We start from the raw sequence: 24,004 nt of genomic DNA on the forward strand, positions 1-24,004 counted from the left end.
CGCGGTGGGGAAGAGACAGAAATCTTTCATAAATAAATAATAAATAAATAAAAATAAATAAATAAATATGGATTTATGTGAATTCATCTAGATACAGACATTCAGTTAGACCACCATCATTTGTTGAAGATGCTTTTTTTTTCTCTGTTGTGTTTTCTGGCTTTTTTTTTTTTATTAAACGTCAGATGTCCATAGGTGTGTGGATTTATATATGGGTCTTTGATTTGATTCCATTAATTAGTCTGTCTGTTTTTATGCCAATACCATGCAGTTTTTTATTACTATGGCTCTGTAGTATAGCTTGAAATCAGGGATGGTGATAATTCCAGGAGTTCCTTTACTGTTCGGGATTGTTTCAGATCTCCTGTATTTTGTTCGTTTGATTAATTTTCTAAGAAGTTGAGTATTGTCGTTTCAAGTTCTGTAAAAAATCATGGTGGAATTTTGATGGGCATTGCGTCTATTCTGTAGATTGCTTTTGATAAGATGACCATTTTTCCAATGTTCATCTTTCTGAACCATGAAAATGGGAGATCTTTCCATCTTCTGATATCGTCTTCATTTTTTTATTCAAGAACTTGAAGTTTTAATCATACAAGTCTTTCACCATCTTGGCTAGAGTTACCCCAAGATATTTGCATTATTTAGGGCTATTGGGAAGGGTGTTGTTGCCCTTATTTCTCCAGTCTGCTTGTTATTCATATAAAAGAAGGCACCGATTTCTTTGAGTTAATCTTGTATCCTGCCCACAATGTCACTGCAGGTGTTCATCAGTGATAGTAGTTTCTTGGTCAAATTTTTGGGTTCCCTTATGTATACCATCATATCGTCTGAAATGAAAGAAACTCTGACTGTCTTAATAAATCACCTTTTTTAAAGCATTACTACATTTCCATACTAAGCAAGCTTAGCGCATAGAAATGATAATAATAATATAAAATTGGTTGAATGCTTATTATATTGTGTGATATGTACTGTGCTAAAATTATTATTAGCTATCCTATCTATTGCTCATTACAACTCCATAATACTGGTATTATGGCTGCTCATATGGCTTTGTTATTAAATGTGTCCCACATGTTAAAAAAAATATTCATGACGTCATAAAAACCAGATTGAGTTGATGTTGTGGGGCCCCATCTTCATCCTGGAAACTTCAAAGATTACTGTAGGAAAATTTGTTGCTTGTTATGGGAAATTTAAACATTAACAACAAGGACATATATTGACATATAAAGAAAGACACAGATATGAGGAAAGGCAAAGAAAGTTTATCAAGTATATTATTCTTATTCTGTCCCATTTCATGGCTCCTGACCTGAGACAGAAACTCTGAGATATCTCTTATCAACAGGCTTGGAATTGAAGAGGGAATGAGCCTTAGTCCAACTCCAAAACAAGCTCTACATATTTATAAAGAAGTGTTCAATAAAACATATATATATAATCAATACTTACAGAATGTATAGAATTTTACTGGTGATCCTTTGTGGGTCGTAACTAGTTTCCATCCATCAGTAATTAAATATTCAGGGTCCCTTAAATTCTTTGAAGATCAGTATTTTCCTGTGGAGATAAGAAAAGAACCCTGCCCCCAACCTATCTGTATTCCTTACCATCAGTATGCTCGCCATCCTTGTGAATGAATTGTTATTTATCTTTTCCAAATGGCTTTTCTTCTTCATACCGAACCTTTATTAGTTTTGTCGGTATCCACAATTGTTCCTCACCTGTGGAGATAAGAGCAAAACCCCTTCCCCAACGCAGCACATCTCCTGGTTTCCATTGTGAGGTCAGCACATCCTTGAAATAAACTGGTTGATTTAGTTCAGTAGACTTTTCCATTATCCAATGTCTTTCTGCAGCCGTTGTCCCCTTCTCATTAGCGTTAAGAAAATTCAAGGTTAACAAAGCATTATGTAACCTATTTCTGGGGGTGTTTTCCACCCCTTTCTGTTTATTCAACATATCTTTTATAGTTCGATTTGATCTTTCTATGACTGCTTGACCTGTAGGATTGTATGGTATACCTGTAACATGCTTGATATTGTAATAGTCAAAAAACCGTTTCATTTTCCTAGAGGCATAAGCAGGACCATTGTCCGTCTTTATTTGTGTAGGTATACCCATGATAGCCATGACTTCTAATAAATGAGTGATTACTGAATCAGCTTTTTCTGAACTTAAAGCAGTTGCCCACTGAAAGCCTGAATAAGTGTCAATGGTGTGGTGAACATACTTCAATTTGCCAAATTCTGCAAAGTGGAACACATCCATCTGCCAGATTTCATTCCTATGGGTGCCCTTTGGATTAGCCCCTGCTGGCAGTGGCGTTTGGTTATAGAAAGAGCAAGTAGGGCATTTCTTTACAATCTCCTTAGCCTGTTGCCATGTAATAGAAAACTCTTTCTTCAAACCCTTGCTATTAACATGATGTTTTTTATGAAATTCAGAGGCTTGTAGCACACTACCAATCAATAACTGATCAATGTCTGCATTACCTTGTGCTAGAGGACCTGGCAGACCCGTATGGGATCGGATGTGTGTTATGTACATAGGGCAGAGCCTGTTCCTGATCAAATCTTGAACCTGGATAAACAATGAGGTTAGTTCTGTATCATCAGGTATAAATTCAGCAGTTTCAATATGTAAAATAACTCTTTCTGCGTATTGCGAATCAGTAACTATATTAATAGGTTCTCTAAAATCCCTTAGCACCATAAGAATGGCATATAATTCTGCCTTCTGGACAGAATCATAAGGACTTTGTTCCACCTTACCCAAGTCTTCCGATTTGTAACCTGCCTTCCCTGTTTTATTGGCATCAGTATAGAATGTACGGGCTCCAGTTATTGGAGCATCACGGACGATTCGAGGAAGGATCCATGAAGTTCTCTTTATGAAGTTAAGCCTCTTGCTTTTTGGATAATTGTTATTAATATCTCCCAAAAAACTAGCACAAGCTCTTTGCCATGGTTCATTATCTTCCCATAATTTCTTTAGTTCATCAGCAGTGAAAGGCACTATAATTTCTGCTGGGTCTATGCCTGCTAATTGACGAAGTCTCAGCTTTCCTTTTATAATTAACTCGGCGACTTTTTCCACATAAGTTTTCAGTTTTTTACTTGGTTTATGTGGTAAAAAGATCCATTCCAAGATAATATCATCTCTCTGCATTAAAATTCCTGTAGGAGAAATTTTGGATGGTAATATGACGAGAATACAATCGAGCTCTGGATTCACCCTGTCCACATGTGCCTGTTGTAATTTTTCCTCAATCATCGTCAGTTCCTTTTCTGCTTCAGCTGTTAATTCTCTGGGACTGTTTAAATCTTTATCACCTTCCAAGGTTTTGTTCAGATGAATTATTAGATCAGGTGTTATCCCAATAGTTGGTCGTAGACTGGAAATGTCTCCTAACAGTCTTTGAAAGTCATTAAGAGTCCGTAAGCGATCTCTCCTAATTTGTGCCTTTTGTGTCTTAATTTTTTGCAAACCTATTTTATAACCTAAATAATTAACAGAATCTCCCTTCTGTATCTTCTCAGGAGCAATTTGCAATCCCCATTTAGGTAAAAGTATCTTTATTTCTTCAAACAGTCTGTTCAAGGTATCCATGTTTGAATCGGATAACAAGATGTCGTCCATGTAGTGGAATATTATAGATTCAGGAAACTTCTTGCGTACTATTTGCAATGGTTGGTTCACAAAATATTGGCACAAGGAGGGGCTATTTAACATACCCTGGGGGAGGACGGCCCAGTGGTATCTCTTGGAAGGTTGAGAATTGTTGTAAGTAGGCACCGTGAAGGCAAATTTTTCTCTATCTTCTTTTTGTAAAGGTATGGTGAAAAAACAATCCTTTAAATCAATAACTATAAGAGGCCATCCTTTTGGTAATAAAGAGGGCAAAGGGATTCCAGATTGCAGAGGACCCATAGGTTGAATAACTTTGTTGATAGCTCTGAGATCTGTCACCATTCTCCATTTACCTGATTTTTTCTTAACCACAAATACAGGAGAATTCCAAGGACTGGTAGATTCCTCTATATGTCCAGCATCTAATTGCTCTTGTACCAGCTGTTCTAAAGCCTGTAACTTTTCCTCAGCTAGAGGCCATTGCTTTGTCCATATTGGTTTCTCAGTCAACCATTTTAGAGGCAAGGCTGTTGGTATCTCTGAAGGAGTTTCAATTGTTTGTTCTTGTACGGCCCGAATGGCCGGTTTTCTCCGTTTGTAATATCTTTTAATATTATTCTCAGAAATATAGGCTCTAGAATTAGCAGGAATGTTAATTTGGGTATTCCATTGTTGTAATAGGTCACGACCCCATAAATTCATTGCAATACTGGCTACATATGGCCTTAATTTCCCTATTTGTCCCTCAGGCCCTATACATTCAACCCATCTCGTGCTCTGTCTTACTCGAGATAGGGTTCCAATTCCCAGGAGCTGAACATTTACATTCTGAAGAGGCCAATATGGATGCCAAGATTCTGGGGTAATGATACTTACATCAGCACCTGTGTCCAGCAGGCCAGTAATAAAAATGCCATTTACACACACTCTCAGCTTAGGTCTTTGATCATTTATAGAAGTTTGCCAAAAACACACCTAACTCATCTTTCTGATCATTATTGTTTGTAACAGTAGGCATGGGGTTTCCTAATTATCCTGACGAGGCATGTTCTCTGCAGAAACTGGAAATGACTGAACCATGTTTGCCATGGGGGCCTGTGAGGCCTCCCCTCTCACGTTACCTGTCTGTATCAGGTTGCCTTGTCTATCTCTTGTAGACCTGCATTCATTCATCTAGTGTCTACCTTTTCCACATCTTCTACATAAACCTGAAGGCTGAGTCCTCCTATTTCTGGTATTTCTAGAAGATGCACTATTATTATTTCTGAAAATTCGTTGTCTACAATTCCTTTTCATATGACCCATTTTGCCACAATTAAAACATTTGGTATTTTGGTGTCTCCTTTTACCATTGGAAATTGCTTCTTCTACCCATGCTTCAGTGCCATAGTCAAATGTATGAACATTCAGTGTAGGCAAGACCCATTCTTCCAAGGGTGCTGATCTGAACTTTAAAGGCCCCAAAATCTTTTTGCATTCCACATTTGCATTTTCATAAGCCAAAGTCTCAATCATTATATGTCTTGCTTCTGGGTCAGATATCCCTATTTGTACAGCCTTAGTTAGTCTTTGCAAAAAGTCACTAAAGGGTTCTCTCTGACCCTGTTTAACTCTGACAAATGATTCCATTCTCTGTCCTGGGTCTTGTACCCTGTCCCAAGCCCTTAAGGCTGCTGTAGTACACATGGAGAGTGTGTTTTCATCCAAATTAGCTTGTTCCTGAGGGTCGGAAAAGAGCCCTTCACCTAGAATCTTGTCTAGGGAAATGTCACTTCCCTTCGCCTTTTCTTGCTGTTCTAAAAGTCTAGCCTCTTGTCTGAACAAGCATTTCCATTTCAATTGCGGTCCACTCTCAAGGACCACAGAGCTCAGCTGAAACCAGTCCGAGGAAGTTGCTCTGCTTGTTGTGGCCCAAGATTTTAGCATCTCTTTAACAAAAGAGGCGTGCATCCCAAAAGTCATGACAGCCTGTTTAATTTCTTTGAGATCATTCATACAGACAGGCTCCCATGTATCTTCCTTGATTACCCTAGGGTTTCTGGAACCAATCACCTTCTCTGTTGTTATTACTGGAAAGGCAGGTAGAGCTGTAGGTAGAGCTTTGTGGAAATTGTCCCGGAGAAATTTACCCACAGATGTAGTTAAAATTTGCCCTTCTACTGTTTGCTCTTCTTCATCATAATTTAGAAATTCCTCAAACTTTTCAATTCTATGCACCATTGTCTTCTGCAATGTCTGTATCTCCTGTCCAGAATTATGTTCCAAAGCCTTCATTGAGGATTCTAAAGTATGAAGTTTGTCCATTAGAGATAAGTTCTCATCTTTGGACATAATTTTTATGGCATAAACCGTGCCTTCTTGTATTGACAATCTTTCCACCAATCTGTCATAAGCTTTAGACAAAATTCGATTGTCACATTCAACAGTTTTGATTCTCTCAGTTAATATTTCAGTTCCTACAGAAAGGGACTGCTGAAATTTATGATCCAAATCAGCTGTTCCCTCTTACATAGAAATGAATTTCTCCTTAACATCAGCCTGAACCTTTTCTAAATTTTGCTCAGATATTCGAGTCATGTTAAACAAAGACCTGTTCTCTTCCTGGAGAACTTCAAACTGATTCTTGAGAAGATTGTTGTTTTTCTCTATTATTTTTAAACGTTCCACCTCTGCCTTAAGAATCCTGGATTCATCTCGTAAAGTCTTCATCATATTCCTATTATCAAACCACATAGTACCAAGGAAAACTACGAATCCCAGAAAGATCCATAGATGTGGGATGACAGACACCTCCTGTAAAATCTCCCACATGGTACGCTCAAAAAGGCTGTTAATGTCCTGAATAGTAATGTTCTCAGACATTTTATTTATAAAAGAAAAAAAAAATTACCTGCAATGACTGGTTCCTGCCAGTGGTGGCGAAAGAGTCCACTTGAGTCCACGTGGAGAGCTNAGACATTTTATTTATAAAAGAAAAAAAAAATTACCTGCAATGACTGGTTCCTGCCAGTGGTGGCGAAAGAGTCCACTTGAGTCCACGTGGAGAGCTGGTCTGAAACAACTCAAAACCAAAATTTATTGTTCTGCCTGAGGAGTTAGAGGGGTGGCGGAAGGGGTCACTTTGAATCAGACCAAATCTGCTGCTGTGGCGGCTTGTGTTGCAAAACCACAGGTATTTGAGCTTCCGTGTTCTGCTCCGAATGCCAAGGCAGGCAGGGAGGGATTAAATTGCTCTGGCGAGTGGGCAGGGTGGAGTGAGCATGTGTGGAGTGTATCTCAGACTCAGGCACTAAGGCCCGAGTCACAAACTAAAAGCAAAAGCAGCATCCGGAAGCGTGCTGTGTTAGCTAGCCGGCTACCCGCTTGATTCCAAACGCGCTTCCTGAGCTCCGGTAGCTAATCTTGCTCGCAAAGGCTGGTAAAGATCGAGCTCGCGCCCCCCGTGCCGGGGCGGGGGCAAGTTTGCCCAAACGTTGGACGCTAAAATGTTGTATGGTAAATGAACGCAGGCAGATTGTAAATAGTATATACACAGCTTTAATGGAGGAAATTAGACTTACAGATCCAAGGTTCCCGCGGAGCACAGGAAACAGAAAAGGGGCACATGCACTTCTGCTTGCCCGATTTATCAGTAAACATTCCCCCGAGACAAGCCCACCCCCTTAGGGGCTGGCCTAACCCTACATAAGGTATCCCTCCATAGGGAATGAGCTCCAAAAATCCAGTTAATTCAATAAAAATAAATACTGGTTTCACAGGCAGTGAACTCACAAACTGCCCAAGCCACACAACTGTCACCCACATTCAGAGGGCATAGTTTGGTCCTATACAGGTTCCCCAGCTGTCAGTCCAGAGTCAGGGAGACCCTGCTAGTTCAGCTAAGCTGTTTCTGTGGGTTTCTCCATCATGGTCTTGACCCCTTTGCTCATATTATCTCTCCTCCCTTTCTACAACTTGACTCTTAAAGTTCGGCCCAGTGCTTAGCTGTGTATATCTGCATCTGCTTCCATCAGTTACTGGATGAGGGTTCTATGATGACAATTAAGGTAGTCATCAATCTGCTTACATGGGAAGGGCAGTTAAGGCACCCTCTTCACTATTGCTTAGATTCTTAGCTGGGGTCATCCTTGTGGATTCCTGGGAATTTCCCTAGCACCAGGTTTATTGCTAACCCCATAATGGTTTTATCAAGATATGTTTTTCCTTGTTCTCTCTCTCTGTCTTTCCCCCAACTCAACCTTCCCAATCCCTCAAGTTTTCATTCCCCTCCCCTTCTCCTCTCTTCACTCCCCTTCCACCCTTCACCTGCCCCCCCCAAACTGAAGAAGATATCAGAAAATGGAAAGATTTCCCACACTCTTGGACAGGTAAGATCAACATAGTAAAAATGTTAATCTTTCAAAAAGCAATCTACAGATTCAGTGCAATCCCCATCAAAATCCCAATATAATTCTTCACAGACCCAAGAACACTTAACTTTATATGGAAAAACAAAAACCCAGGATAGCCAAAACAATCCTGTATAATAAAGGAACTTTCAGAGGCATCACTATCCCTGACTTCAAGCTCTACTCTAGAGTTATAATTAAAAAAAAAAAAACAGGTTGGTATTGGCACAAAAAAAAAAAAACAGACAGGTGGACCAAAGGAATCAAACCAAAGACCCTAATATTAATACAAACACTTATGAATACCTAATTTTTGAGGAAGAAGCTAAAATTATATAACAAAAAAGTATATTCAACAAATAGTGCTGGCATAACTGGATGTCAACATGTAGAAGAATGCAGATAGATACCTATCTATCTCCATGCACAAAACTCAAGGTCTGAATGGATCAACATAAATCCAGTCACACTGAACTTCATAGAAGAGAAAGTGGGGAGTATCCTTGAATGTATTGGCATGAGAGACTACCTCTTAAATATAACACCAGTAGCAGAGATACTGAGATTGACAATGAATAAATGGGACTTCCTAAAACTGAGAAGCTTCTGTAAGGCAAAGGACAGAGTCAACAAGACAAAATGGCATCCTACAGAATGGAAAAAGATCGTCACCAATCCCACATCTGACAGAGGGCTAATCTCTAAAATATATAAGGAACTCAAGACATCAAAATACCAAATAATCCAATTAAAATGGGGTACATATCTACACAGAGAAATCTCAACAGAGTAATTTCAAATGACTAAAAGATACTTAAAGAATTGCCCAACATCCTTAGCAATCAGGTGATGTTGGATTCCCCTCTGTATTCTTAAATATGATTGGTTAATTAATAAAGAAAACTGGCTTGGCCTGACAGGCTAGAGTAAAACTAGGTGGGGAAAACTAAACTGAATGCAGGGAGAAGGCAGGCAGAGTCAGAGAGAAGGCATGGAACTGCAGCTGGAGATAGATGCACTGAAACTTTGCTGGTAGACCATGACCTCATGGTGATGCACAGATTAATGGAGATGGGTTAAATTAAGATGTAAGAGTTAGCCAATAAGAAGCTAAAGCTAATGGGTCAAACAGTAATTTAAATAATATAGTTTCTGTGTGATTATTTTAGGGCTGAGCATCCAGGAACTAACAAGCAGCCTCATTACAACAATCAGGCGAATACAGAACAACTCTAAGGTACCATCTTACACATCTCAGAATGGCTAAGATCAAAAACACTAACAACAGTTTATGCTGGAGAGGATGTGGAGTAAGGGGAACACACCGCTGTTGCTAGTGGGGGTGCAAACTTGTACAGCTTCTTTGGAAATCAGTCTGGTGGTTTCTCAGAAAATTGGGACTCAATCTACTTGAAGATCCAGTAATACCACTCTTGATCATATACCCAAGGGTTGCACACTTATACGTACTGACATTTGCTCAGCTGTGTTTCATAATAGCCAGAACCTGGAAACAACCTAAATGCCCCTCAACCAAAGAATGGATAAAGAAAATGTGGTACACATATACATAATGGAGTACTGCTCAGTGGTAAAAAACAATGACATCTTGAAATTTGCAGACAAATGGATGAAACTAGAAAAAAACATCCTGAGTGAGGTTGCCCAATTTCTTAAGCTCCCCCATAATCCCCATTCTAGTTTAATGACCTACAGCACACTGACTCTCGTAAACAAATAAAGTTAAATAAATAAATTAAAACCAACAGGGATAAAATTTGGAGCTAAGATTCACATATGCAAGAAAAGGATATAATAACTGTCTCTCTGAGTCTTAGATAATGTGACTAGAGCAACAGCAAGCACGGACACACCAGTATCTTTTGTAAAATGCAGAGCCCTTTGAGTATATGCCCAGAAGCAGTATAACATACTAGTTCTATTTTTAGATTTTTTTTGAGAAACTTGCACACCTCTTTCTGTAACAGTGGCACCAGTTTATACTCACAGTAGCTATGATCAAGAAATGTTCTCTCCCAACCTTCCCACCAGTGTTTGTTGCTGTCTATTTTCTTGATGATAACCATTCTGTCTGGGGTGAGATGGAATCACAAATTAGTTTTAATTTACAAAATCTCCTACATTTAAAAACAAGGTCCTTCTTTAACATCCCTTTCTATGTTCAGTTGCCCTCCTCCATCCATCTTCCATGCTGGTTTGGGCAGGAGGATCATCCTGTATCAGGGAAGTTAAGGCCAAGCTCTTGGGCTATTCTTCCTTCAGTTCCTGTTGACCTCTGGGTCCCAGCTTCCTTCGTGTCTGTCACAAGGGGAGAAATATGGGCCTTACATCCTTCAAGGTGTTCTAAGTTTCAGTTGAAATCATTTGAAGAAGTTCTCTGAACAGTCACAGTGCTGCACAGAATGAGGCATCCCTCCAGTGTTAGCATCTCACTTGCCATTAACCAACATGAGCTCATCTCATGCTGAGTGAGATGGATGCCGGCCATGTCACGATTCACATCTGAGGACCAACTGTTGTTTGTTCTTATGCTAGATGCCATAGCAGCTAAGGTAGGCCTTCTTCCAATTACATGGGTTTGGTTCTAATTATTTTACACAACACCCACACAACAGTGTGATCTTCCCTGTCACTAAGACAATTCTCAGAAGTAATGATCCTTCCCGACACACCTCAGCACTGGAACTATGAGTTCTCCCTAGAGACTCTCACCTTCCTGTGAGAACCAGAGGCTTCCTCCCTTTGAAATATCCTTGTCCATGCAAAAAAAAGGAAGCTTTGCAAAACCAGGGCAAAGAACTGCTGTCCGTGGCTCAACAGACAAGGTTGAACTACATACTGTCTGCCTTTACACAGGACATGTTTTCCCTGGCTTCATATCTGAACCCTGTTCATCAACTATTTCCTAGTACAGGAAATCTCCAACTTTGTAGAAATCTGTTTCCCTACCTTCCTATCCATATCTGTAATATGCCTAGATATTTGAATGTCAGTTCTGCCTCTTGGATTTCCTTCCTGCTCCAGTTGGTTTACAAGTCCTTCTGACCTTGTCAGTGTTTTCTGAATTCACAGGATTTACCTCCCTAGACATCTACAGCTCCCCAGATACCCAGATGTGACCCTTGCCTAGATACTACACCATCAGCTCCCTACACTTCTACAGCTCCCCCAGGTACCCAGATGTGACCCTTGTCTAGATACTACACCATCAGCTCCCTACACATCTACAGCTCCCCCAGGTACCCAGATGTGACCCTTGCCTAAATACTACACCATCAGCCAGAGCCAAACTGCCTGGACCTGTCCCACTCAAGAATGGGCACTCAGATGCTTACCAAGCTCTGCCTTTGCTCTCCAGAGGTCTCTGCTCTCTCCAACTCCACACCTTTTTTTCTAAAAGCTAACAATTCTTTTAAATAAATTTACCTGCTAGAGGATAATCAACAATAGAAATGTACACAAACCATGAAGAGCTTGATAAGTGTTCAGAGTAAATTCCCTGGGCTATTCTCATCTGGAATAAGAAAAAAGACCATTACCAGAAGTTTAGCAGCCCCTCCATGCTCTTTTTACAGTCATGAAAATTCCTACTCATTACCTTCCCTTAACCCTCCTCTTCTATCCACTGGTTCTTATTTTGATTTATGGACATTTAAAAAAATCTGACATTGATTAATTTACTAATTTCTCCTTTATAGTTTGGAAATTTACAAAATTGTTTTTGCAAACATTAAAATGTACTACAATGACTACATACACAAATCAAACATGTTAACTCTATCCTTGGACCTCCTACATGCAGTCATTTAAATGAGGATTTCCTTTTATCTCCATTAAATGAGCAAATATTTAAGAATTCTAGCAAGCATGACTAACAAGGAAATAAGAAAAAGCACTCTTACGTATTGATATGCACGTGCACCAAAGTACATGTTTTTAAAGTGAAGAACTCATGTTGACAAAAATTATGAATGAATAATCATAGATTTCATAAGGATACAATATGGAGACCACTTAATAGAGCTCTTTCTTAATAATAAAAGGCTGGGAAAGTATCCAAATATAATTAATTAGTTGAAGACATTATAATATGACTATATAGTGAAGTACTACAATAATTAAAAGATATGTAGAAAAATACTAAGTGATATGGGAAAAGAGACACAACAAATTAAGGTAGAAAAGATTACATACGCTATTATTTGCCTCATCTATATTTTAGTAACTATTTTCTAAAGTTGTTAAAAATTAGTATTTCTATGTGCAATCAGAATGAATGTTCTTTCATAATAAATATGTCACCTGCAGCAAATGTTTTAAGAAAACCCTACTCTGGAGCTGTCTTCAACAATGTTCTATTATCACAGAGCTTAGAAATCTCCACAACTGTGAGGGTACCACTAACTTCAGGAAAATGAAGCACCAGGCCTATTTCAACTTTGTGTTCTCATCTTGGCTGTCTATGCTCAGTAAGCAACCTGCCTGCCTCTTCACAGATGGGCGAGAGCTGTGTAATTGTCCATCATTCTGCTTCCCAGGCTTTCATGTAGAAAAGATAAAGGAGACACTCACGTTCATCATGTACCACAACAGATTATCACTCACATTCATTATGTACCACAACAGATTTTCTCACATACGGGCTCCCCAGGGATGGCCCCTTCATCCAACTATGGTGGTTTCTGCGGCTTCCAGCTCTGTGGGAACTCTGAGTTCACATAGGGTCAACCCAAGAGAGCCTCATCCTATTCCCACACCACACATTCTCTTGTCTCCTGCTCCCTGCACCCTTGACTTCCCTATTGAGGGAAATGATTCCAATCAAGTCCCCCAAGTAACAGCAAAAGCAATATGATGTGCTCGTGCTGCCAGGCAAAGTGTGTCCACCCTGGATCACCACGAGAGGCCAGCGTGACTGGCACATGGTAGGCAAAGGAAGAAGTCTTGACATAGGAAATTGCCTAAAGCACATCTTGGTAACTCTACTTAGTAATATTAGTAAATGGAGAGTTCAAACTCTCACAGCTTCACATGAGCAAGGCCTAAAACCCTTAGGGGTTAAAGTTAGGAATCAACTAGTTAGACAAGCATTCCAGGTTAACTGAAGTATCGATCACAGGAGTGGTAAGTCTGAAAGAGACTGTGGAGTGGGGAGAGAATAAATTTCATTCTGCACTTCAAGGTTATCTGTTTCAATGGCAACTATAATTTAGCTCATTAATTCTCTCACCTTGAGTCTTCTCAGAAGTGGTGGTAGCCACTGCCTTGAAGGGAATCTTTTAGCATATGGGTCTGGGATTTCGTTTCTCAGAGAGTTTTCTATGTTGTAGTGTAGGAGCTATATATAATGTTTCTAACACCTCCCTGATTTCTCAGCATACTCATGGGATACACACCTAAGCCCCACATGCTTGTCTAAGAAGTCCATGGGAATAGCTCCCATGGGGCTAGCTCTGAACCAAGGCAGACAGACAAAAGGGAGGCTGGGTAAATCCCTCTCCATTTGTCTTTAGATAAACCTTCTTACAACTGGCTATTTAAGCCATCTCTCACAGAAGATGATCCAGTAAGATTGAGCCATCACTGTTTATCCTGATCAAGTGGTTGCTGACTTAACAACCTTCCTTTGTATTATCGTTTTCTCTATTCCTTATTCCCTTCCATTACCTAAGTCTGTGCTTCCTAATAAAGAAGCAAATGCATGAACATAAACCTCTACCTTATGCCCCGATTTCTATGGAAGCCAAGCTAAAACAAAAATAATTGGCAGGCACAGCCATGGTGTCATGCTATAGCAAAGATCTGTAAGACAAGCAACCAAGTTCCTAGATAAAACTAGCCTCTTCTTCTCCAGGACCAGAGAATCCTCCTAAACTCTCCATGAACCTGGCCCAAAGCCCCAGACCAAGGCAAGGAGAACCTAGTCATGAGCAAGTGGACAGAATTTCCCAAAACTTATTCCTATATCTGCCTTAAAGCACATTGTTAATGCTGCAATAGTTTATTGTTAATGTTTTAATAATGCCAGCTCCCAGACCTAGCCAGTCAGAAGTTCCCTATCTATTTTTTTAATAATTTATTAATTTTTATTTTATGTGCATTGGTGTTTTTCCTGCATGTATTTCTGTGTGAGAGTGACAGGTCCCTTGGAACCTGTTACAAACAGGTGGGTGCTGGGTCCTCTGGAAGAGCAACCAGTGCTCTTAACTACTGAACCATCTGTCCAGCCCCACCACCACCACCACCACCACTCTGTGTTTGTATGTGCAGGTGCAAGAAGAAAACCTTGGCTGTCACTCTTCTGATGACTTGTAGTTTTGAGACAAGATTTCTCACTGGACTAGAACTCAAAAGTGGTCCAGGCTGCCTAACCAGCAAGCTCCAGTCAGCGAGCCACCTGTCTCCCCTTCCCCAGAGTTGAAATTACAAACACACATCAGCATACCTGACCTAATGTTTTAACATTGAGTTCAAAGAACCACTCAAGTCCTTATGCCTACCAGGCAAGCATATCATGATCTCTCCCATTGGAAGACAAGGTTTTCTATAAGCACAACTCAATCCAATATGTCAAGATTTCATGGTAACTAAAATACCTTTAAATCTAGCAAGCACAGGGCTGGAAAGATGGTCCAATGAGTAAGAGCATTGCTGTTTGCAGAGTACCATGGTTTGGTCCCTTGTATCCACATCAGGTGACTCACAAGCACCTGTAACTCCCATTCCAGGAATTCTGACGCCTTCTTCTGACCTCCAAGGGTACCGGCATATATGTGGTATACATAAAGACCAGCAGACACATACACACCTACACATTAAATATTTTTTTAATCTACCATTTGTAGTAATTAAAATGTCATGCTTGACTCAGACTGGCTCTGGTGATCTAAACAATATAGACAAATAAGAACATCTAGTTTCATCAAGAAACTCTGTTTGCTTGCATTTCCTCCATGGCTTCCCTATTGGGCAGGATGCACTGGGGCAGCTGCTGAGGCCTTTAGGCTGAGAGAGAAGACTGCGCTGACCACAGTCGCTGACTGTTGCAACCAAGCAAAAAGCAGGAGGAGGTGCTGTAATGACACAGCTCAGGAGAGTGTCGGGGACCAGCCTCTACAAAAATAGCACTTTCCAGGGTAGGGGCGTGGGGATTTAGAAACATTAGTAAAGAATATGAAGAAGCATATGAAAATAATAAAGCAGAAAAACAGGAGGGAGTTCCAGTGAATACTGAAATCGCCCACATTGCTTAAAATACCCCTGACCCCAAAAGGTAGGAGTAATACAAAAACTATGTTAACAAGACACAAGGAAATGAACAGACCAGTTGAAGGTCACAGCTGTAGCTACAGGGGTTGGGGGTCCTGTTGCTAGAACAAAATAAGTCATGCTTACACCCTAGACCAAAATATTCTGTAGGCAAACCACTCCCTGGGTGGAATCCAATGTGATCTCCTTAAAGGAACTGGAACCTTAGTTGGATCCTAGACTTTTGTTTGAGATAGAAACATATCTACTTCTCTATTCCTGAAGTACAAGGTCTGGGTATTAGCCGTACCTGTTGCAAATAACCTCTAAATCTAGGTGGGACCTTTGTTTGGAGTAGAAACACAGTAACCTTGAAGAAATAAAGGTAAGTTCCAACTCTCTCTGACCTTTGGTCAGCTTGGAAACATGCTTGCATGTTTTGCCCTCCACAGAGAGGGAAACAGCAGGAATGCCCTGGCCTCGGGAGGGAGCAGAGGATGCCACCAGCTACAAGAAATGCACCACCCACTCTCGGATCTGGAGGAGAAGGCAGAACAGGCAGAAGGAAACCATGGAAAGGCATTTTCTCTTTCGTTTGGCACATTTTTCCCACAGCTCCACCATTGTCCTCCTAAAAGCATGAGCCAAAGCAAACGTGAAGCAGACACTCAGCAGGCACAGTGTGATAAAAAGTTCCCTATCTCCTCACCATAGCATCTCCTCTGCTACGCCACTTACGAGTCCTCGCTCTCGCCCAGAATCCTAACAGCTGAGTCATGAGAAGCGACAGACTGAAAAGAATACTTCCCTTATTTTTTTTTTATTTTTCAAGCCAAACATCCATACCAAAGTGTAAAGACCAAACACAGATGAAATCAAGTTTTTTAAAAAGCAATTTAAAATTTTTTGATGTTTTCTTTCTTTCTTTCTTTTTTTTGGGGGGGGGGGTATCGAGACAAGGTTTCTCTGTGGTTTTGGAGTCTGTCCTGGAACTAGCTCTTATAGACCAGGCTGGCCTCAAACTCACAGAGATCCACCCACCTCTGCCTCCCAAGTGCTGGGATTAAAAGCATGATCCATCACTGCCCAGGTGATACTATGATTTAATTACATTTCTCCCTTCCCTTTCCTCCATCCAATTCCTCCCTGTTCTTCTTCAAATTCATGGCCTCTTTTTTCACTGTTAGGGCATCTAGGAGGTATTTAAAAATATAACACATTAAACTATTACTAATTATATTATATACTATTTTTATAAACTTTATGTTATTTGTAAATAAAATCTAGAATATGGCATATTATATATTATATAATACTTAATTATTATTACAACTAATTGGTGAGATCCTCTCTGGGGATGACCTCCCCTCCTGCCCCCAGCTTTCTTCAGTTGCTTGTAGTTCTTGTGTAGGCTTGAGGTCTTATGGGCTTTTCCTGTGCAATTTGGCATGTTCATTGGCATCCTCATTGTTCAGCTCATGTTTGGACAGGCATGTTGGGGAGACTTCGTGGGTGTAGCTTCTGATAATACCATCAGACACTATCTCACAGCAAACCCCCTTTTATGGCTCTTACAATCTTTCCACACCCCTCTTCATCAGTGTTCTCTGAGCCCTAGGTGTGAGGGCTTTGTAGAGGTGCCCATTGTGAAAACTACCAACAAAGTTCACTTCATATAATCTGTAGTGTGCATCAGTTGCACTATGTTGAATTAGGAAGCGGCAGGGCTGCGTCCCCGGCACCCGGCCGCCCGCATGGCTAGTTTATACCCAGAAATAATTACACGGAAACTGTATTCTTTCAAACACTGCCTGGCCCGGATAGTTCCAGTTCCTTATGGCTAGCTCTTACATATTGTTCTAACCCATTTCTAATATTCTGTGTAGCCCACGAGCTGGCTTACCAGGGAGGATCTTAACCTGCGTCTGTCTGGAGCGGGAGAACCATGGCGACTCCTCACACAGCTTCTTTTTCCCAGCATTCTCCTCTGTCTACTCCGCCTACCTAATTTTCTATCCAATAAAATGGGCCAAGGCAGTTTCTTTATTAATAAGAAATCACTCCCACATCATTTCCCCTTTTTCTGTTTAAACAAAAAAGAAAGGCTTTAACTTTAACATAGTAAAATTACATATAACAAAACAGTTATCAAGTAAGAATTACAGTTACAATATTTATATCTATTTTATCTCTTATCATAACTAAGGAAAACTATAACTAACCATTCTTCAACTCCATCAAAGACTCCAGAAGGATATAATATTACCTATCAAACAAGAAATAAGAAAACTCTAGAAATGACAGAGACATCTCGCTGCCTGGACAGTCACCCAAAGTTCCTCTGTACCGTTGGGGCATCCATCTTCGGCCTACAGGCCCATAGTATCCAGCAGACATTCTCATCAAGCAAGAAATTCCAAAGACAGTTCAGTCACTTTTTGCTGTGTCCTGCAGAATGTCTCACAGACTCTTTCATGAAGCAGGAACCCCAAAAGGTCATCTCACCTTTAGGCAAGTTCAGCAGTCCTCTCTCTGCGGGTTCTCTGTGTCCAGTTTATGCAACAGTCCAGGCAAGAGCAGTTTCTTGCCCAAATGGCTATCAAACTCCATAAGGATTCTCTTCGATGCCCATCTTCCTCTTGAAATAGATTGGTGCTGCCAGGAGCAAATGTGTCTCATTGTCATGAAAAACCCTAAGTTATTAAAATATCTTAAATGCCATATTCTGCAGCCTTTGAAAGATATGAAGAATGCCTATCTAACTAAAATATCTCTCTATATATCTAGAAAATCTAACTAACATGACTACAAGCTTAAGTATTAGCGATGATTATCCATTAACAACCTATATTTCCTAATTATACATTACATTTTTAAATGAACTACACAATCACAATACCTTAATCAAGATCAAAAATACATATACATATAACAAAATTGACCATAAAATCCATACCAATGCAAATTATTCATATCTATATCATATCCCCCTTTAAATGTAAAAGAACATTTATAAACAATATTTGGGAACATGGGCGTAGTTTTTTCTCTACAAACTGCTTCCTGCTGAATAGGGGCGTCGTTAATTAGGTTGTTCATGATATAACCTGTATGCTAGTTTCATCTCAGTTGGCAATTGAGCGAAGCAATTTTTTGAGGGTATTCACAGCAACCTTTCAGGAGGGCGTGGTCTATCATACCAAATCGGAATAGATGCAATCCACAGGGTCTCATCCTCTGCAAAAACAAAAGAAGACCCTCTCCAAAGCATCATATCCTTAGACCCAAATTCTGAAATCATAATACCCTTATATCCATTTTGGTTTAGATTGGCAGCCCATGTAATGAAATGTCTCTCTGTACTTAGCTCCTTCACAGTCAAAAATTTTAAAGAAAACACAATGTACATAATCCAGACTCTCTGTGAATTTTCCATTTTTACGTGGCTTATATTTCTTTATTTCTTTTAATCTATAACTCTCTGTACTTCTGTACTCTGTCTCTTTAAAGACTTTACCCTTTTTCTTTTTAAGACATTAACTTTATTCTTTATATTCTTTTTCTTCTCTTTCCCAAGCCTACGTACATTTATCCAACAGTGTCTGAATCTGTTTTATTGTGAATCTGTAATTTCTTTACTATACAGGAGCATTTCTTAAAATGTTAAGCATTTCTTAAAAACTTAAGTTGCACCATTTACAGGTAATACGGTACTGCCTGTGTCCTGCCCAGTCTAAACCTTAACTGCACGGTTTTAAGGTAATTACGGTAGTTCCTGCTGAGATCAGCACAGTTCAGCATGGAGCAGCTGCTCCTGCCTCAGAGTCATTTGGTGCCCCTGAACCATTCACAGTTTCAGGCACACAGCAAGTCCACATTGGAGCCGCACTCAGCAGTTTAACTCTGAGACTGAGTGTGCAGCACAGAAACTCTTTTCATCCAAGTTACAGCCAAATCTGACATGCAGAGCACTGCGCAGTCTGAAAATGCGTCTCTGTACAGCGGCAGGAATCCGCCATGCTCTTCCGCCTGCCTAAGCCTGATTCTGCCGTCTGCCCAGGTGCAGGCGGGAAGCGCTGAGCCATCGGCACAGTCTCAGAGCACTCTCCTCCGATCCCAAGCGGGAACACAAACATCCAGTCCCATAAAAGCCTTGAAATGCTTTAAAGCCAGAGTTCACGCTGGCAGCATAGCTCCAGGAAGCAGCGCTTTAAAATGACGCGGCTTTTTTTTTTTTGCTGTTGCTGAATCAGGAATCTCTCTACAGAACGCCACCAACAAAACAGCAAAAATCTGTGTTAAACTCTCTCTCCCTTATTTTTAAGCCTTCTCAGGTTTTTAAGTGGATTTAGCCATCACGTCTGGGCGCCATCTGTTGAAATAGGAGCGGCGGCAGGGCTGCGTCCCCGGCACCCGGCCGCCCGCATGGCTAGCTTATGCCCAGAAATAATTACACGGAAACTGTATTCTTTCAAACACTGCCTGGCCCGGATAGTTCCAGTTCCTTATGGCTAGCTCTTACATATTGTTCTAACCCATTTCTAATATTCTGTGTAGCCCACGAGCTGGCTTACCAGGGAGGATCTTAACCTGCGTCTGTCTGGAGCGGGAGAACCATGGCGACTCTTCACACAGCTTCTTTTTCCCAGCATTCTCCTCTGTCTACTCCGCCTACCTAATTTTCTATCCAATAAAATGGGCCAAGGCAGTTTCTTTATTAATAAGAAATCACTCCCACATCAGCACTACTGAGATACACCGGAATCAAAGCATGTAAGATAAATAGTCAAGGAAACTACTTTTTTTATTTCTGCATTTCATATAAATCAGGTCAAATATTTCTGAGACAACTGCAGACAGGGAAAAACCAAGTGGCTCTTGGTATCCATTGTTGCCAAGGAGGAGAAACCACTCCAGAATCATTCTCCAGCTCTGGGACTCTCAGAGTCCCAGCTCTCCCCCTCAGCTCCCTGCCTTTTCACAACCAAGCATAAAGCAATTGTCGGCTAGTGGCTTCTAGAACATCTGGGACCCTCATCCAGACACACGGGTGCTCAGCTTCCACTTTACTCTTGCGGAAATTCCTCTGAGGATTCCAGGATGAACAACTCCGTGTGTCTTTTAGGGAGCACAAAGCCTTCAACAAAGTGATTGAAGCAGGCAAGAAGCTTCTAAACTTTAGGGTGAAGCAATGAGTCTTAGCATAAATAAAGTTCCCATTTTTAGTTCTTTCTGAATTGTAGAAAACTTTAGGTTACTTTTCATTCAAAGGAGCAGAGTGAACTGTGATCCTTCCAGGAGGGTAAAGACAGAGAAGTGGCACCAAGCTGAAGCTACACTAGTAGTTAGAAGTGGCATCAAGGTGAAGCCACACCTGTTTAGAAGAAACTGGGATCATTCCTCAGATTATAACAGAGGAACTGGGACAGTAAAATTTCTCACATACCTCATCCTCTTCCATAACTATTATAGGTGTCACCGTCCTGCGACTATCTCTGCCTGGAACAGTGCTGTGCTGCCTAAAGGTAGAAAACGATGGGGGAACACTTTCCCTGCTTGCTGACAGGAAGGTGCTAGGTATACAGAAGCCTTGAGAAGTGCTCAAGAGCCCACACTCCAGACATCAGCAATCTCCTTGCATGAATTAAATAATTTTCCTCATGTAAATACCAGGGAAAGAGAGACAAGGAAAAAGAGCACTTTGTAACCAAGAACAGGAAAAGACAATGACATATCCAGGAAGGGCATGGATCTAACTTTATTCCACCTATGTTCAAATCCTGAATCCTAACAAGAATTACAGATATACAACATTGGCCAAGGACACAATCTTTCTGTGCCTCTATTCCCTCATTTGTGAAATGAAAATATCAACTGCTCCTAAATTGACTGTAGGAATTTGCATATATGGTACTTGTAAAATAACCTGCCCCCATGCCTGACAAAGTAGCTGCTCAATTAGCATACACTGTTAGAGATGAAGGAGGCAAGCTTTGAAGAATGATATTAGAAATGCTGTCAGAGGCACACGGACCTCTTAGTGGCAGGCAACAGCAGCTAGAGATGTGGCAATGCAAAGCAAAACAGAGGTGAAAAAGAAAGGAGGGAGAATTGTATGTGAAAACATTACCCAAATGGGAGGTCTCTACTTACAAAAAAAAAGTGTGTGTGGGGGGGGGGGAATGGTGGAGTTAAGCTAACATTATCCAGACAGCTCTGAAAGATGAGATTCTCTTTGCTGCTGTAGAGTTCTGGAGCAAAGGGAAGCACACTGAGAGCAGGAAAAAGTAACTGACCACAGGCCCAACAGGTATATGTGAGAGCACCCAGTGTGTCTTGACATGCTGATGAAAAGCACCCAGAAAGTGGTACTTGTGGGACTTCATGAATGACTCCAAAATCATTGAGAATTAAGGAAGAAGGCCTAAGGGAGGTGGTTCAATGGATAAAACACTTAACACACAAGCTTGGGAGATCTAGTTTAGATTTCCAGCACCTTTATATGGTGGCACTTGGGTGGCAAAAGCAGGACTCCTAAAACAAGCTGCTTACCTAAATTGACTGAATTGGTGAGTTCTTAGTTCAAGTGAAAGAACTTGTCTTGATATATAGGTGGATATTGATCAAGGAAGACATTTGGCATCAACTTCTGGCCTCTACATGCGCATGTACACACATGCATATGCATCTACACACATATACATGCTCACATACATACACACCACACATACGCGTACATGTTCACACACAAGCACACCTGTTCATATTCACACACATACACACCAAACACACACACGTATACACATTCATACACATACACACCAAACATGCACACACAGAGGAATTAGAGAAGAGTAGAGACACATATGGAATGATGAACATACTATAGTTTTGGTAAGGCCCATGTAGCTCTAGGAAAGGGAGTGGTGCAGAATCTGCTAACAGGCAGGGAGCAGAAAGAAGCAACTGCATCTTCAGAGATGACAAACAACTGGGATCACTCCTCAGGCATCCAAGTGGGAGGGCACAGAGGTGGAATCAGACTGGATACAGAGGAAGAACATTATCAAGATGTCATCAAACAAAAAAAAAGGAAGTAGAAAGTCACTAAGAACCATGACTCATGCCAGGAAACAAGCATGTAGGACACATCACAGGAATATAGCCTACTTTGAATCAAAAGTGGATAAAACCTAGTACTCTACCCCTACAGTACTTTGGTTTATTAATGTTAGCAGAATGGCCTACATTTCCCATGAATTCCATTTTACAAAGCAATCTCCCTCCCTGTGAAATGCTTGTCTTTTCTTCTGAATTATCCTGATTGTCTTCTGACTCTCTCCAGGCCTCCCTATGATCATCACCATTTGTGGCAGCATAGGCAACGTCTGGCACCTCTACAGAGGGTCCTTCATGTGGTTTTTCGTCTTTAAACTGTTTCATCTGCAATCTGTGTTCATTCACCTCCCCAAGGCCAACATACATCAAATATCAAATTATTGTAAATACCAAATTATTGTGGTTTTATTGAAACTTTGGAGATATTAAGTCAAAGAAAAACAAAACTATTTTATGAATTTTTTAGACAAGATGACCAGAGAATGTAACTGAATGTGTAAAAGGGGGAGGGGAGAGGTAGTGTGAAAACGAGAGAGAGAGAGAGAGAGAGAGAGAGAGAGAGAGAGAGAGAGAGAGAGAGAGAAAACGGGCCAGCAGTTTTCTCTGGGTACCCAAAAGGTCACACCCCAACCTGGTCCAACCTCTTCAAGATCATTGTCTGAAGGAGATTCCCCATCAAGAGAAACTTTGGGCCAAGACTCAAGACCAAGTTCAAGAGACCCATGAAAGCTTTCCTATCATGTATCCACACTGCAGTGTATCTATATGTAGACACAACCCCTATAATCACAGTGAGGAACCTACAGCACATCTATGTGTGGACTCCACCCCTATAGCCACACTGAGGACCCTACAGTGCATCTATGTGTGGACTCCCTGCCCAGGAGAGGGTCCTTGAACATTTTTTAGAATTCCTATAAGACCTATAAAATTCCTAACCAAAACCTACTAAAAATTTTTATTCTTCACTTCTCAGCACTTATTCCATGACTTTGCACCTGCCTCTCCTTTTCAAGAGGTAGCCCCTGGGTTGGGGCTGTCCTCTAGGACTTTCTATAGATTGAGTGCATGAATGTTCAGGTATTCATGCAAGTACTGTTCATGATGGCTAACTCATGGAACCTACCTAGCTGTCCAGCAACAGACAAACAGATAAAGAAAATGTACCATATATACATACATTTTTCAACCATAAAGACAAAGTTATATCATTTCAGGATGAAATGGAGATAACCTTACTAAGTGAAACAATCAAGTCTCAGAAAGACAAATGCTGTGTGTATTCCCTCATATACAGATTCATAAGACCACACATATGTAGATGACATGAAAGACATGGTCCAGGGAAACAGATGGGTATTATAGAAGGAGGAAGGGGGAAAGGAGACTAAAGTGATAGAAGGTGAGCATACAATACATACTTACCCAAAAATGGTCTTAAGTAATAAAGAACCATGTTCAATGAATATATACAATAACCATTTAAAAAATCAATAATCAAGAAAAAACGAGTTCATGTGGGATATTCCCTAGTTCTGACTTATTCAATCTTGAATAAAACAATATGTGGGACAGCCTCTGATGAACTA

The 24,004-nt window shown here is 40.6% G+C and overlaps 1 long non-coding RNA gene across 1 annotated transcript; it reads right to left on the reverse strand.

Annotated features, from left to right (window-relative positions):
* Positions 1–17,091: 17,091 nt before the first annotated feature.
* Positions 17,092–20,032, reverse strand: LOC126504123 (uncharacterized). The gene is made up of 2 exons (XR_007592510.1): positions 19,871–20,032; positions 17,092–17,308 (listed from the first exon to the last, which is right to left on the reverse strand). It is a non-coding gene; the product is annotated as an uncharacterized lncRNA (long non-coding RNA).
* Positions 20,033–24,004: the final 3,972 nt, after the last annotated feature.

The sequence above is a fragment of the Alexandromys fortis genome, unplaced genomic scaffold (genome assembly GCF_014885135.2).
Source record: "Alexandromys fortis isolate MF-2015 unplaced genomic scaffold, M_Fortis_MF-2015_v1.1 scaffold_42, whole genome shotgun sequence".
Taxonomy (NCBI): domain Eukaryota; kingdom Metazoa; phylum Chordata; class Mammalia; order Rodentia; family Cricetidae; genus Alexandromys; species Alexandromys fortis.